Source organism: Canis lupus, chromosome 1 (genome assembly GCF_048164855.1).
Source record: "Canis lupus baileyi chromosome 1, mCanLup2.hap1, whole genome shotgun sequence".
Taxonomy (NCBI): Eukaryota; Metazoa; Chordata; class Mammalia; order Carnivora; family Canidae; genus Canis; species Canis lupus.
Genome location: NC_132838.1, coordinates 118,645,032 through 118,661,370, shown reverse-complemented (window position 1 = coordinate 118,661,370; position 16,339 = coordinate 118,645,032). Strand labels below are relative to the sequence as shown.

The window sequence follows — 16,339 nt, the reverse complement described above, 5'->3', positions numbered from 1 at the left end:
ACAAACAAAAACCCTCTACACATATCATAGTCAAACTGGTGTAACCAATATTAAAAGGAAAAATCTTGAAAGCAGCCACAGAAAAAGTGGATCAGTAATTTGAATTACCATGCTCTTCTCATCAGAAACTACAGAGTCACAAGACAGGGAGACAACATCTTTTAAGGGCTAAAAGAAGAAAAAAAGGTTGTCCACCCAGAATTCAAGATCCAGAGAGAATGTTCCTAAAGAATAAAGTTGAAATAAAGACATTTTCAGATAAAATAGGATGATTACAGAACGAAATGAAAAAATTATAACTGTAAAGCTTGTAGGAGCAATAGGAGACTATCTTGGCAAACTCAGGGTATGCAAATATTTCTTAAAAGAACACTGAAAATACTACACATAAAATTCTTGAGAAACTGGGTATCACCGAAATGAGTAACTTCCATTCTCCAAAAGGCACATTAAAAGAAAGAAAAAGCAAACCACATACAAGAAGAAAAAATTCATAACACACGTATCTAACAAAGGACTCCTATCCAGAAGATCCATGCAAGAACTCCTACATATTGATTTTTTTTTTAAAGTGGAAAAAATGGGTAAAATATAAATAGCTTTGGGGAGTTGTGGGGGTGGGGGCACCTGGGTGGCTCAGTTGGTTAGGCATCTGCCCTGAGCTCAGGTCATGATCTCAGGGTCCTGGGATCAAGCCCCACATCCACCTCCCTGCTCAGCAGGGAATCTGCTCTCCCTCTCTCACTGCCCCTCCCCTGCCCTCCCCTCCACTGTGCTCGAACATTCTGTCTCTGTCAAATAAATAAATAAATAAATAAATAAATAGCATTGGTTTGCAAACCAGCCTCCATAAGCAGAGGGCAGAAAGAGACAGAAGGAAAAGGAAGCCTCCCAGATTGGGAGGATGGCTGGTTCAATAAGCAAGGGCATTTACTTAGGAGGCTCATGTTGAGCGGCTACAAGCAAGTAGATCCTGGCGCCCGCCCCCCCGCCTCCCCCCCAGAATCTTCGAGGTTTATATAGAGGCCTTAACAGGGTTCAGTAACAAACCTTCCAGCTGATCTTAACACCTTACTCTCTTCAGGCTACGTCTTTGCAACGACTCTGGCTGGGGAACAGTGGGCAGTGGACACTCCAGGGCCAGAGGAGGGGATGAGGAGCCTCCCATGGCCCTGGTGCAGCTAAATGGTCAACTGGAGGTCACATCCTCTTCGTGACCTCCTCCAAAACAGAGACACTTTACAAAAGAAGACACTCAGCCAGCCAGCGAGCACACGAGAAGGTACTTACCAGTGTTACTGTGCAATGCAACTCAACACCACTCAGAGATCACACCTCTCCTTCCATTAGAATGGCTAAAATTTTTTAATGTCAGAGAGGAAATGGGACAACCAGAACTCTGATAGACTGCTAGAAAGAGTGTAAAATGCAAACATCACTTTGAAACACTGTTTAGCGATCTCTTGGAAAGTTAAACCTATACTACTCAATTGACCTAATAATTCTACTCCTAGGTATTTACCCAGGAGAAATGGGAAATAGAGCCAGGCCATGGCTCTATTGAAAACTAGCATAAGAACGATAATAACGGCAATGTTCCTAACAGCCAAAATATGGAAACAATCCAGACATTCCTGGATAGAAGAATGAATGAATGGTGACTTATTAACCCAAAGGAATACTATTAACAGTAGAAAGGAGTGGAACTACTGATACATATAATATAGATGAATTTCACAAGTATTATGCTGAATGAGAAGAATTCAGAGTAACAGAGTACAGACTCTTAGGAATTTCAAGAGTTGGTAAAAGTTACAAATGGTGACAAAAGACAAAATCCTCAAGAGTAGCTGGTTCTGGGGAGGTGGGCTTGACCAAGAAGAAACATGAAATAACTTTCAGGGTTGATGGAAATGTTCCATAACTTGATAGGGTGTGTAGGTTACAAGAATATATGAATTTGTTAGAACTGGCCAAACTGTATACTTAGGATCTGTGCATTTCACTGAATGTAAAATATACCTCCCTTTTAAAAACTTGCAGGATGCAGAAAATTATACTTAGAGAAAACCTGTCACCTTAAATACTTGTAACAAGCTGAAAGATAAAAAGCATGATTCAACGATTCTATAGGCTCACGGGCACGGGTATGCAAATATACACACAAGTATTTGGTAAAATTCAAGAACCTTTTACAACAAAAACTTTTTTTAAGATTTATTTATTATTTAGAGATAAAGACAGAGAGAAAGCAGGCAGGGGGAGGGCTGAAGGAGACGAGACACAGAATCTCAAGCTCCTGGCTGAGTGTGGAGCCCCACACAGGGCTCGATCTCACACCCCTGAAATCATGACCTAAGCCGAAATCAAGAGCCAATGCGCAGCCAACTGAGCCACCCAGGTGCCCCTACAATGAAAACTCTTTAGCAAGTTGGGAATAGAAAATAAATATAATATCCTACTGCAAATGTAATATTAGAATTGAAATATTAGAATTTCCCCCCCAAAAAAATATTAAAATTCCCTTAATCATCAGCAACAAAGATATATGCATCCTCATTTCTGTTCAACAATGTACTAGATATATTAGCAGAGTAAAACATGTAAGATAAATAAGAGGAATAAAGCATAAAAGAATCAAAATTATCATTAATCATGTGACAAAACTGTCTAGATAGTAAATCCAAATTATAAGAATCCAGCAAAATTGTGCTTTAGATAAAAATAAATACACAAGAAGCAATTTTATCCCTATATGCCTATGATAGCCAGACGTTTTCTCTTAAAAATATCACTTTATAACAATAAAAATATAAATAAATACACCATCAAAATACATGGAAGGCTTCCATGGAGAAAAGTATAAGATGTCATTGAGAAACATTAAAGAAAACTGGAAAAACATATGCCACATTTCATGAAAGGGAATACTTAATACCATAACCAAAATCAGACTAATTCTCCGATCTAATATATGAATGCAATTCAACTATAAATCAAAATCCCAAAAGGGATTTTCATGGAACTTGATAAGCTGATCCTAAAATTTATATGGAACAGCAAATGCTAAGAATAGCCAAGAAATTATTGAAGATGAACAAGAACATCTAGATATCAAAGACTTATAGTCAAACTGTAATAATTAAGACTTTGTGTTATTGAAGCAGTAAACCAATGGAATACACAAAATGAACATACACAAATGCATAAAAAGAACACACAGCTTAGGAGAACCTGTGTGGCTCAGTTGTTAAGCACCTGCCTTTGGCTCAGGTCCTGGTCTCGGGGTCTTGGGATCAAGCCCCGTGTCAGGCTCCCTGCTCAGCAAGGAGTCTGCTTCCCTCTGTCCCTCCTTCTCCCTCCGCCCCTCCCTCCCACTCCTGGGCTGTCTCTCTCAAGAAAATAAATAAAATCTTAAAAAAAAAAAAGAAAAAGAAAAAAGAACGCAAGACTTAAACATATGTGTGAATTTGACAAATGATAGAAGGGGCCCTAAAAAAAAAAAAAAAAAAAAAAAAAAAAAAATCAAGGGAGAAAGGAAGCTCTTTTTTTTTTTCTTCAACTTCAAATCACATTTTATTATTGGAAAAGTCATTTATATTTTTAGGATTGCTGTCAAATAACAATTTATTTTTTAAAAAATCTCAGAACATGTTCTAGAATGCTCAGTAGCAAAGATCTACCAATGTTACCCAAAACCACAACGAGATATCACCTCACACTGGTCAGAATGGCTAAAATTAACAACACAGAAAACAACAGATATTGGAGAGGATGTGGAGAAAGGGGAGCCCTCTTATACTGCCGGTGGGAATGCAAACTAATACAGCCACTCTGGAAAACAGTTCCCCCCAAAATTAAAAAGCATACGAAAATACTGATTTCAAAGGGCACAAGCACCCCAATGTTTATAGCTGCATTATCAACAATAGGCAAATTATGGAAAGAGCCCAAATGTCCACCAATTAATGAATGGATAAAGGAAGATGTGGTGTATATACAGTGGAATGTTACTCAGCCATCAAAAAGAATGATATCTTGCCATTTGGAAAGACATGGATGGAGCTAGAGGGTATTATGCTAAGCAAAATAAAGTTAGACAAAGACAATTACCATATTTCACTTATGTGTGGAATTTAAGAAACAAAACAGATGATCATAGAGGAAGGAAGACAAAAAAGAGAGAGAGGAGGAAGGAAACCATAAGAGATCCTCAACTAGAGAGTTGCTGGATGGTGATGGGTATTAAGGAGGCACTTGTGATGAGCACTGGGTGTTATATGTAAGTTACAAATTACTAAATTCTGCTCCTGAAACCAATATTATACTGTATGTTAACTACCTAGAATTTAAATAAAAATTTGAAGCGACAAAAAAAGAAAACCTATGTTTCAAGTTGGACCTATTAAAATCTGTATGCCTGTGCAACTCTCTTGTGTCCCATCCCTCTTTGGAGCTTTGTACTCTATCACTCAATAAACCTTGCTTTGGTGCCAAATAAAAAAATAAAATAAAATAAAATAAAATAAAATATAAAATAAAATAAAATAAAAAATAAAATAAAATAAATCTATATGCCTGTAAAGGCAATGGTTGTGCTTGACGGGGCTCTTCTAAATGAAGTATAAAGTAACATATAAAAAATGAGTTTGAAAACTTCAAAGAATTTTAAGACAGACTTAATTTTTCAAGATTTTCCTAAAATCAGTCATGATATTTATTTAACTTATGGTCTTCAGGATGCACCTTCTTCTACTCATTGATGAAAAAATTCGGTAAGAGTCATTGCCATATCTGCCAATCCCATGAAGCTCAATCAGACACCTACATGGCTATGTTAGCTATTCATCTGAGAACTTGATGATGGTTTTTGCTCGAGGATATCGTAGGGACCAAGAGGTTTAAGAAGATCTGACACATCTCTCCAGTTGGGTTCATGCTACCTCAGCCAAAGGATGCTTCTCCAGAAACTCCCAAAGCACAGCCATTGCCATTTTGCCTGAGGTCCAATTGAGAATTAAGGTAGCAATGAGGAGCTTCCGTGGATCACGGAAAAGCATTTCTTGAGCAAAATTAAAAGGTGACCCAGGAAGCGTCCAGTTCTTAAAGGCTTTGTGTTACGGAGAGCCAAGAGCTTCTTTGTTCCATTTGCTGGAAAAACACAGGCTCATTGTCCTTTTTTCTATCTGTGCCAGCAGAAAGATATCTTCTTGACATATTTTCAGAGACATAGTCTTTCTCAGTTTGTGAGCAGTTGTCCATTTCAGAGCCACATTCCAAATGTCACTATGCAAATGTTCCTTCCTTTCCCCAACTTCTACTTTTGTTGACATTCCCTCGGCTTCTAAAAAGCTTTCCTCACACTTCTCGTTGTGTTCTGCTTCTTTGCTTGAACATAATTTGTTTATGATGCCAGCAGTTATTTGTTCAAAACAAAAATTTGATCCTGAGCTCAACACTTTTTCTTTTACAAGTCTCTCTTCTTCATTGGTTACATCAGGGGCCTGTGGCTTGCACCGGCGTCAGAAATGAAGGTAAGAATTTTTTTTTTTTTATCAAGTTGACTTTCTTATGCAACAGGTTCACTCTCAGCATCTGCCTTATTATATTCAGATCCTCTTTTCCTAATACTTTGAGCAAAATCTGGAAGGCCCTTCAAACACCCCTGTTTTAGCTTTCTTCATTTGAATTCCTTTCAAAATAGTCCCCTTTCCTTTGGACTTCCTAACCTTTCCGGAGTCAACATCATTAACGCCTTCATCTTTAAAGCTAGATAATCCCCTGCTATTTTGCCATTCCAAACTACCACTTGGCAGAGCAAAGACATCTTTTCTCTACCAGCTTCATGTCCTGAGGTTTCAGTTTGAATTGCTACTTTGATTTTGCATTTGGGATGTCAGAGGTGCTCTGCTGCAGTCTTTCTATCTGGACTTGGTGCACCCTTTAGAAGGCACAATAAAATCAAAATCTTCTGGTGTTAAGACAAGTGTCTCCATTTTTGTGAAGATAATTAGCAGGTGCACTTTTAGAGCTGAACTTCAGTCCTTGTGGGCTGATAAAATATACAACCTATCTTCCTGCTGCTCTCCCTAATCACCTTTGCTTCACAACGCATGGGACAGGCTTACAGCATCCTGTCCTGGTAGCACCACCAATCTGAGCGGAAGCAATGGATTCTCGGAGCAGGGGATTCCACTCACTGCTGCTTTCTATCCCTGTTTGTTTCTCCTCTTCTCCCACTCTTTCCAATCCCAGAGCAACATCTTCCCTAGGGAGGTCACAGGGCTGGCCTGGGGCTAAGTGCCCAATGCAGGTGACCCAGGGGACAGATCCACAGTGTCCCAGGCTCAGACCCTCCATCCCAGTCATGGCCTTCAAGTGAGCTCTGGAGGCAGCAGCAGGCCCGAGAGGGCGTGATGCCTTAGAAGCGGAGCAGAGCAAGATGCAAAAACTTCTTCAGCTCAGATCACTAGACTGAAACCAAAAGCCAAGGCAGTGCAAGTCTGTGGGACTTCCCAGCTGCTTTCTGGCCACCCCCTCAGCCACAGCTACCATCAACATGGCTCAGCCAATCAAATCCCACAGAAGCTCTTTAATAAGTGGTGTTGGGATCACTGATCACCTCCGTGGAAAATCATGAAACGTTTATCCCTACTTCATATCACACAGAAAATTGATTTTGCGGGTGAATTGAAGTTCTGAGTGTGAAAAGCACAACTTTAAATTTTTAGAAGGAAATATAGGAAAATAGTTTCATGACCTCAAGGTAATTTTCTTTAACAAGTGGGAGGAGTCACAAACCGTCAAGAAATGATGGCCATGTGTGATTACATTATAATATAAAGTTCTATATAACAGAAGCTCCATCAACAAAGTGAAAAGACAGACTCAGAATGAAAGCTTTCTGCAACACATACAACTAACAAAGGAATAATAGCCTAGTATATAAAGAACTCCTACAAATCAGTAAGAAAAGGGGGTGCCTCGCTGGCTCAGTCAGTAGAGCATGGGACTCCTGGTCTCAGGGTTGGGAGTTCAAGCACAATATGAGGTATAGAGATTCCTTAAAAATAAAATATTCTTTTAAAAAAGAAAAAAACAATTGCAACTGGCAAAAAATAATAGTGTTCACATTCAATAATTACCTAATAACATTGGAAGCATGGGAGGGCTGACAACAGAGCATACTTATGGCAGCAGAGATGGAAAGGAGGGTAAATTCTCATTCACCAATGAAAAAGACAGTTGCCAAAACTGAAAAGTCAAGAGGTAGCAATGCAAGTATGGTATTTAATAATATCAACTAAAAGAACTGAAAGTGTTTGCCTGGAGGAGGGGAAGTAGCAAAATGACACAAAGGGAGAGATGGCCAACGATGATGTTTTTTTCTACAGTGAACCTTGCAGAATTATTAACTTTGAATAAAAATGGTAGAAAGTGAAACCCTGGAAAGAAAGGAACATAGAAAAAAAAAAAAAAGATACTTCATCGGGCAGAAAAAAACCTTTATGTTATAACTAATGTTGGGCAGCCTGGGTGGCTCAGCGGTTTAGCGCCACCTCAAGCCCAGAGCCTGATTCTGGAGACCCGGGATCGAGTCGCACGTCAGGCTCCCTGCGAGGAGCCTGCTTCTCCCTCTGCCTGTGTCTCTGCTTCTCTCTGTGTGTCTCTCATGAATAAATAAATAAAACCTTTAAAAAAAATTATAACTAATGTTTACAGAGAGAAAAGATATTTCATCCATGAAACAAGAGTCAGAACTATAGATAAAAGGACACTGAAAAAAATAAGAGGAGCACCTAGGTGGTGCAGTCAGTTAAGCATCTGACTCTTGTTTTGGCTCAGGTCATGATCTCAGGGTCATGAGATGGAGCCCTGTATTGAGCCCATGCTCAGCAGGGAGTCTTCTAGAGATCTCTTTCTCTCCCTCTGCCCCTCCCCCACCACACACACCCAGTCTGTCTGTCTGTCTGTCTCTGTCTCTCTCTCTCTCAAATAAAACTTTTTTAAAAATAGGAAAATCTCCTGGAAATCAATAATTCAAAGATGTCATAGAAGAGATTTTAAAAAGGTAAGTCAAGAAAAGTTTCCAAAAGAGGAAAAAGTGAGGGATGGGGAGAGAGAGAGAGAGAGAGAGAGAAATAACATGTCCCAAATCGATCTCTTGATCTTAGTCACAGACAGAACTGCTTATCCCATCATCGTCTCCATATCTGTGGCAGGTTCATTCTTCCAGTTGCTCAGTCCAGACATCTTGTAGTCAGGTTTCACTTGTTTCTTTCTCCAACACCCTACCTCCAATCCATCAGATTGGGGAGGAGCAGAGGGAGAGGAGCGGACTCCCCGCTGAGCAGGGAGCCCTATGCAGGGCTTGATCCCAAGATGAAGAGATCATGACTGAGCCTAAGACAGATGCTTAACCAACTGAGCCACCCAGGCACCCCCACTCTGGCCTTTTTTTTCCCTATACATTGTTGTCATATGTTCTACTTCCGTATATATTACAAATTTTATAAAACACTATCATTATTGTTTTCTTTTTTTTTTTAATTTATTTATGATAGTCTCACAGAGAGAGAGAGAGAGGCAGAGACACAGGCAGAGGGAGAAGCAGGCTCCATGCACCAGGAGCCCGATGTGGGATTCGATCCCGGGTCTCCAGGATCGCGCCCTGGGCCAAAGGCAGGCGCCAAACCGCTGCGCCACCCAGGGATCCCTCATTATTGTTTTCTAAATAAGAAACATTCCTTTCTATTTCGCACATATATTTTTCTCTCTAGTGCTCTTCATTCCTTCCTACAGTGTGGCTTCTATCTGAAGTTGTTTTCCTTTTGCCTGAGGAAATCTCTTTATTTCACTCCTTTGAAGGATATTTTTACGGATATTTAATTATAGGTTGGGTCTTTTTCCAGCACTTTAAAGATTTTATCCATTCTCTTGGTCTTCCTTAGTTTCTGTTGAAAACCAGCAGTCTCCCCAGGGACTTCTGCCTCATGGCTCACTGGCCTGACCGGTGTCAAATGGTCACTCCTGGCTTCAAGGCTGAGAACTCTAGTATTTCCATATTTCCAGCCTCTACTGTAGAGCAAGGTCAAGGGGAAGGGAGCTGGACTCAGTGTCGTATGAAGTAAATAAAAGTATATGACTGTTGTATTGGTGATATCAGAAGAGATGTATTCAAAAGGCATTGTCTGGCCTCAGTGGTTGAGCCTCTGCCAGCTCAGGTCATGATCCCGAGCTGGGATCAAGTCCCTCACCAGGCTCCCCGCAGAGAGCCTGCTCCTCCCTCTACCTATGTCTCTGCCTCTCTCTGTGTGTCTCTCATGAATAAATAAATAAAATCTTTTACAAAAAATTTTAAAAAGCATTGTCTGGTAATTATCTATAATAAAAGGTGGCTGTTTGTGGAGAGAAAAAATGAAAAGATAACCCTAAGGTGTGTAGACTGAATAACTGAAAGAGTAATGATAAAATTCACAGAAATGTGAATATTCAGAATACCTTGTTTTGGGGAAAGGATGAGTTTGGTTAAAACCTGAGGAGTTTGAGAAATTGACAGGCATAGAATTGCTACTGATTTTTAGTGTAAATATCGTATCCAGCCATCTTACTAGTCCTGGTGATTGGATTTTTCAGTTAATGGTCATGGGTTTTTTTAGGTTAATCATAGTATCTGCATATGATGAGAGTTTGTTTTTGTATCAATATTTTTATACTAAAAAAAATTTTCAAGCATTGCCTCTTCACAGTATTATGATAATAAGTCATTCTGATGCTTAATCTTTTTGTATGTTATTTTTTTCCTTTCTATAACCTGTTATGATTTTCTTTTTTATCCCTGGAAGTCTAAAATTTTATGACTTGGTGTGAGTCTTTTATTTTTTTAAATTACCCATTGAGATGAGTACTGAGATGGGTCATTTTAATTTTAGAGATTTTGGTTTCCTGAATTAGCTAATTATATCCTTCCTCAGCTTTTTCTGATTTCACATTCTAAAACTCTTCTCATTTGAATGCTAAACCTCATGAGCTGATTTTCACTCTGATTCTCTGTATTCTCTGCTCTTCTCCACCCCCACCCCCCCACCCCCCCTGTTAAGGGTTCCCTTGTTAATGGCAATGTAGGAAAACCTTGAACTCACCTCCTCCACAGATATACCAAATCTATACCTATTTATAGAGTGATTCCTCATGAAAAAGAACCGAGGCCTAGATGAAAGTGACATCCAAATGGAGACTTCCAGGAGGCAGTTGGATAGGTTTACGGGAGTGATCTGGGCTAAAGATGCAGATTTGGAGATCAAAGTGTAGATGCTATTTAAAGTCTAGAACAGGGATGCCTGGGTGGCTCAGTGGTTGAGCATCTGCCTTTGGTTCAGGGCGTGATCCCAGAGTCACGGGATTGAGTCCCACATCGGGCTTCCTGAATGGAGCCTGCTTCTTCCTCTACCTCTGTCTCTGCCTATCTCTGTGTCTCTCATGAATAAATAAATAAATTTTTTTGAAAATAAATAAATAAATAAAGTCTGGAACAGAGAGCAAGTCATCTAGTAAAGATTTCTACCTGGCGTTTCTCTGCATACATAGAGGTTACAAGGGGTGCCAGGGTGACTCAGTTGGTTAAGTATCTGACTCTTGATTTCGGCTCAGGTCATGATCTCAGGGTCATGTGATCAAGCCCCACATCAGGTGCCACTCTCAGCATGGAATCTGTTTGAGATGCTCTCTCTTCCCCATCTCTCTGCCCCTACTCCCACTCATGTGCTATAAATAAATAAATAAATAAATAAATAAATAAATAAATAAAATCCTTTTTTTAAAAAGGTTAGTGGTGAGCCAAGATGTGGCAGCCAGGGCAAACTGGTCCTCTCAAGCCAGGAACCTTATTGATCCCAGGATGACAAAACAAGTGGTTATTTCCTGGGTAGGCCTTGATGTGAGAGTGTTTCAGAAGTGGAAATGTAAGGAATGACAACACAGAGAAGAGACCCAAAGACTGAGTTCTGGAGTACTCAGAATTTAAAGGTTGGGGCAATGAGGAAAAGCCAGCAAAGGAGAATGCCCAAGAGTGAACAGTGATGAAGAAAGTAAGCCAAGACACCATGTTCTCTAAAGCCAAGAGTTTATAAAGAGTTCGAAGAAGGAAGGAGTAACTATATCAGATGCTGCAGGCTGGTCAAGTAAGATGAGGTCTGAGAATTGACCACTGGATTTAACAACACAGAGTCATTGGTGACCTTGGCAAGAGCCACTTCAGTGGAGTGGAGTGAGGGGCTGACAGCCTGTGTACATTTAAGAAAGAAGATGACAACTCTTTCAAGGAGTTTTGCTACAAAGGGAGGAGAGAAGTAAGTCATCCTAGAGAAGGATACAGGGTAAAGAATCTTTTTTTTTTTTTCATCTTACAATGGGTGGTATTACAGCAAATGTTTATGCTGATGGGAATGATCTAGTAAATGGGGAAAACTTGATGATACAGAACAGGGAAGAAACTGCTGGAGCCAGATGCTTAAGAAGGCAAAGGAAGATGGTAGCCAAAGTCACAGGAGGGAAGGCAAAGTACACACAGAGAGGGACGCAGTCACTGTGTAGACGTGGTGACAGGAGCTTCTCGCCCACTGTTGGAATGAGAGAAAAGGGATATGAGGGTTCAGCAAGAGGGGAAGTTGTTAAATAGTCATCTAAGTGAAATCCACGGCCTTCTTCCCTCAAGTTTGAATCCAGAGAAACCAAGCTATTTTAAGGACCTGCTGCTCTCAGTACCCTATCTGATGAAAAGGGTTCTTATGTATAAATACTTCATACCTAATCTTTACCATGAGATAACAGAAGTGATGAACATCCCTTACATAAAGTAATTACACTGTACTCCCTACTGTCTCTGCTCTCAACTGCACAGTTTAAGAACTACTTATACTGAAATTATCCTTGTTCACATCACCCATTACTTTAAGAAGCTAGACTCTTCTAAGGAGATGAGACTAATAATCTGTATGAATGAAACTATGTCCCAATTTCTCTATAAAGTATGTAAAGAGCAGAGGTATGATTTAATGCCCAATGTGTTTTAAATTCTACACCTTATAATGCATCATGTTCACATAAACAGTTATATGGCAGTCTGGAAATTCAACAGCAGATAATACAGCTTTCAGCATCAATCGTAAATGCGCAATTTCTCCACACCAGCCCCATTTCTACAGCCCATTCATACAGGATGTATGAATAGCTGCCATAAATAGGATGCTTCTGAGTGGATTTTCTCCACCCTGGTGAGTTGTTGGGGGTTAGGTGACCAAGATACTCCAAGAGCCAGGGAAACGTATGTATCCTGCTCCCCCTTCCCCACCATATACACACACTAAGATTGTAAGTAAATATACTGCAGACAGAAACTGCTCTTGACCAGGAATCAAGATCCCAGAACTTGGATCCCATCACACACACACACACACACACACACACACACACACACACCAGGGAGCCAGGGCTTGCACAGCTACAGTGGGATCTGGTCTGGCCCAGGCTGTGATGTGACCTTCAGTTCTGTTTCTAACCAGCTCACTTGGGTCAGTCTTATGACCACTTTGGGCCTAACAATATCAATTTCCACTCTGCAGGGGTGCTGAGACACAACAGACTCAATGAATGTTGTTGTTATTATTATTGTTGTTATTGTTGTTATTACTTAACTTCTCTAAGCCTGTTTCCTAATCATTTACAAATGCAATGGCTCCTAATAACAGAGCCGCTTCCCCTGAAGGGCCGTGGTGAGGATCCTAGGAAATCACATACACCAATTATGGGCAAATTACCAGATGTTAGTTGGAATAAGAGAGGCTGCAGGAGACATGAAAAGGCGGGAGTGATAAGATCACTTATTGATACGAAGAAAATGTTTCTATTTTGGAGAAGTATACTTTCTCAAAAAAGACCCTAGACAAAAAAAAAAAAGAAAGAAAAAGAAAAAAAAAGGGGACTAACCAAAAAGTAAATAATTGAGGCAAGTTAGAGAAAGCCTGCCTTTGCACATAGTGACAATTAAGGCATAAATTCCCCTGTCCGGGTTATTCCTCATAGATTATTCCAAGGAATAAGCTCTTAAAACGGCTCAAAGCCAAAACTGGTGTTTCTCAAAGTGTGGCCCCAAGGACCACCTCCTTTTCCCAGCCTTGATGAGATTGTTTAAAATACAAATGCCTGGGACATTCCACCAAGGATTCTCATCTTTAGATCTGGATTTGAATCCAGAAATTTACATTTTAATAAGCCTCGCAGGTGATTCTGATACCACCAAACACTGAGGACCACCAGAGCAGCCTGCCCCAGGGGGCAGCCCATGGACCATGAGCTTGTGCCTACAGAGAAGACTCTTGGTACTAGCTTCAGGCTGAGCCAAGCCTCCTGCTCACCCCCAGCACGCCACAGGCTGGGTGGTGTCTGCAGTGGTCTGTGTCTCCCCTCGAAGCCACTGGTTGTAAAAACAGCAAGCTGGCTTTGCGGGTATATAATTCTTATTAAATGATTACACCACGAGCAAGAATGCTGAAAATCCTGATATAAAACACTGTTAGGAAGAAGATGAATGGGAGAATCTGACACCCATTTGCATTTTTTGGTCAGAGAGAAGGAAGTTTACAATGTGTATCAAATGTTTTAAACATGTACAAATCTTTTGAGCCAGCAATTCAACTTCCAAGAAAAGCATCCTTAGGAAATACAGAGATGTGTGCAAAGCTGTATGTGCAAAGATATTCACGGCACCCTACATATAATAAAAAATAATTTAGATCACTCATCTGAAAATTGTAAACTGGCTAGAAAAATAATGGAACCATAAAATAAAATGCTATCTCACTACTATGAACAACTACTTTTAGAATCTATGTTCTAAAAATTATTTACTGACAAGGAAAAATGTTCACGATACACTATTAAGTAAATAGCTGGTTACAAAATAGCATTAGTGGGGCACCTGGAGGGGCTCAGTCAGTTAAGCGGCTGACTTAGCTCAGGTCATGATCTCAGGGTCCTGGGATGAAGCCCCACTTTGGGCTCTCAGCTCAGTGGAGAGTCTGCTTATCCCCCCCACCCCTCACCCTGCTGTTCTCTCTCTCTCAAATAAATAAATAAAATCTTTTTTAAAAACATCATTAGTATTATATATAACAAATATACCCTATTTGCTTTATATATGTGTATTTATACTTATATATATTATACATATGATATATATATACATATTATACAAACACTTCCCAGACATGGGAGGGAGTTGGAAAGATATTGGTTAAACTATGAAGAGTCTTTCCACCCACCCCATGTTACAGATGACAAAATCTACTAATGGATGCTAAAACTAGTGGATAAAAGTCAAAAGACAAATAAGATTTGTGTAGTCTCAAAGATATTAATAAAAAGAGAAGATCATGACTTTATGGTAGAGACCCAGTGTACACCACGATAACCAAGCAATCAAAGTTAATAAACCCAGTAAAAAGATATCTCAAGATCATGAACCCTTGGATACGATTCGCTGAGAGGGGACATTGCTCTGGAACTCCTGCCAACAGTATGTGACATCATTGCAATCATGTAGGAACACCTAACAAACTCAAGTTATATTCCACAAAATAACTAGATAGTACTCTTTGAAAGTGTCAAAGTCAAGAAAGACTGGGGAACCGTCACAGATCGAATGAGATTAAGGAGACAATGATTAAAAGCACCATTTCATTCTAGATGGGGTCCTGGAACAGAAAAAGGACATTCGTGGAAACACTGGTGAAATTCAAATAAAGTCTGTAATTTAGTTAGTAGTACTGTGTCAATGCCAGAGTCCTGGTTCTGATCATTGCCCTAGGATATGTAAAATGCTAACATCAGGGTGAGCTGGGTGAAGGATAGATGGGAACTTTGTACTCTTATATTCTTTTTCTGTTCCTGCATAACAAATTGCCACAAAATGTGTAGCTTAAAACACCACCTGTTTACTATCTCACAGTTCTGCAGGTCAGAAGTCTGGAGCAGCATGGCTAGCTTCTCTGCTCAGGATCTCACTAGGCTAAAATTCAGGTATCCATGGAGGTCATGGTTCTCACCTGGGACTCAGGGTCTCCTCGCAAGCTCACTCAGGTTGTTGGCAGGATTCAATTCCTTGCAGAACAGGAGGATGTTCCATGTCCTTGCCACCTGTCAGCCAGGGGCCACCCTTTATCTCCTAGAAGCCTCCCTCTGGTCCTTGCAGGGATGGGGGCAGGTGCCTCCATCTCACGGCTAGCCAAAGTGGGTTGAGTCCCCATGCTTTGAATCTCTCAGACTTCAGCTGAAGAAAGTCTTCTGCTTTTAAGGGCACTGATTAGGGGCACCTGGGTGGTTCAGCAGTTGAGCATCTGCCTTTGGCTCAGGGTGTGATCCCAGGACCCTAGGATCAAGTCCCACATTGGGCTCCCCTCAGGGAGCCTGCTTCTGCCTGTGTCTCTGCCACTTTCTGCGTGTCTCTCATGAATAAGTAAATAAAATCTTTTAAAAGGGGGGTTGGGCTCTGATGAGATTGGACCCACCTGGATAACTAGGGCTAATCTCTCCTTAAATACATCTGCCAAGTCTCCAGGGCCATCACCGCAACATATTCAGAGGATCCTGAGAGTAGGGCACGGATATTTTGGGAGGGACCATTTTCCTACAACTACATTTGCAACTTTTCTCCAAGGCGAAAAGCAGTTCAAAATTAAAAATTAAAAAGAATGATAAAATCTTTTGAAGCTGATACTTGGGGAAATTTGTTTTTTTATTCTAAGTCTTCTGCATTGAGTCTATATTTCTATAGTCATAAGGGGGATTTCTCTATTGTCTTGAGAAAAAATATATATATGCTTCAAAAATGCTGTGACAAGGATGCCTGGGTGGCTCAGTGGTTGAGCGTCTGCCTTTGGCTCAGGTGATGATCCTGGGGTCCTGGGATCGAGTCCCACATTGGGCTCCTTGCGGGAAGCCTGCTTCTCCCTCTGCCTGTGTCTCTGCCTCTCTCTGTGTGTCTCTCATGAATAAGTAAATAAAATCTTTAAAAAAAAATGCTGTGATAAGTAAGACTGCATAAGATCCTGCAGACTCCTTCACAACCAGACTGGCCCCAAAACAGCAAACAAGAATGCTCCCAAACTGCCTCTTTCCCAGGCAAACATTGCTTGTAATTCAAAGAGAATTCTAAAACTAACTTTTCCTGTCAAGTAAGTCACCTTGTGACAGGGTCTTGCCTGTCACAGAGATGCCCCTCCATGTATTTTCTGAAGATAACCTGTCATTTGAGAAGTTGAAGGCGCTTGAACTGTTTTAGTAA

General features: G+C 40.4%; 1 long non-coding RNA gene and 1 pseudogene across 13 annotated transcripts in view; both read right to left on the bottom strand.

The window, feature by feature from the left end:
• The window catches only part of LOC140607452 (uncharacterized), a 298,278-nt gene that overhangs the window by 243,232 nt on the left and 38,707 nt on the right, over nt 1–16,339 (bottom strand). The window lies entirely within an intron of this gene.
• Nucleotides 4,669–6,369, bottom strand: LOC140608693 (methyl-CpG-binding domain protein 4-like; annotated as a pseudogene).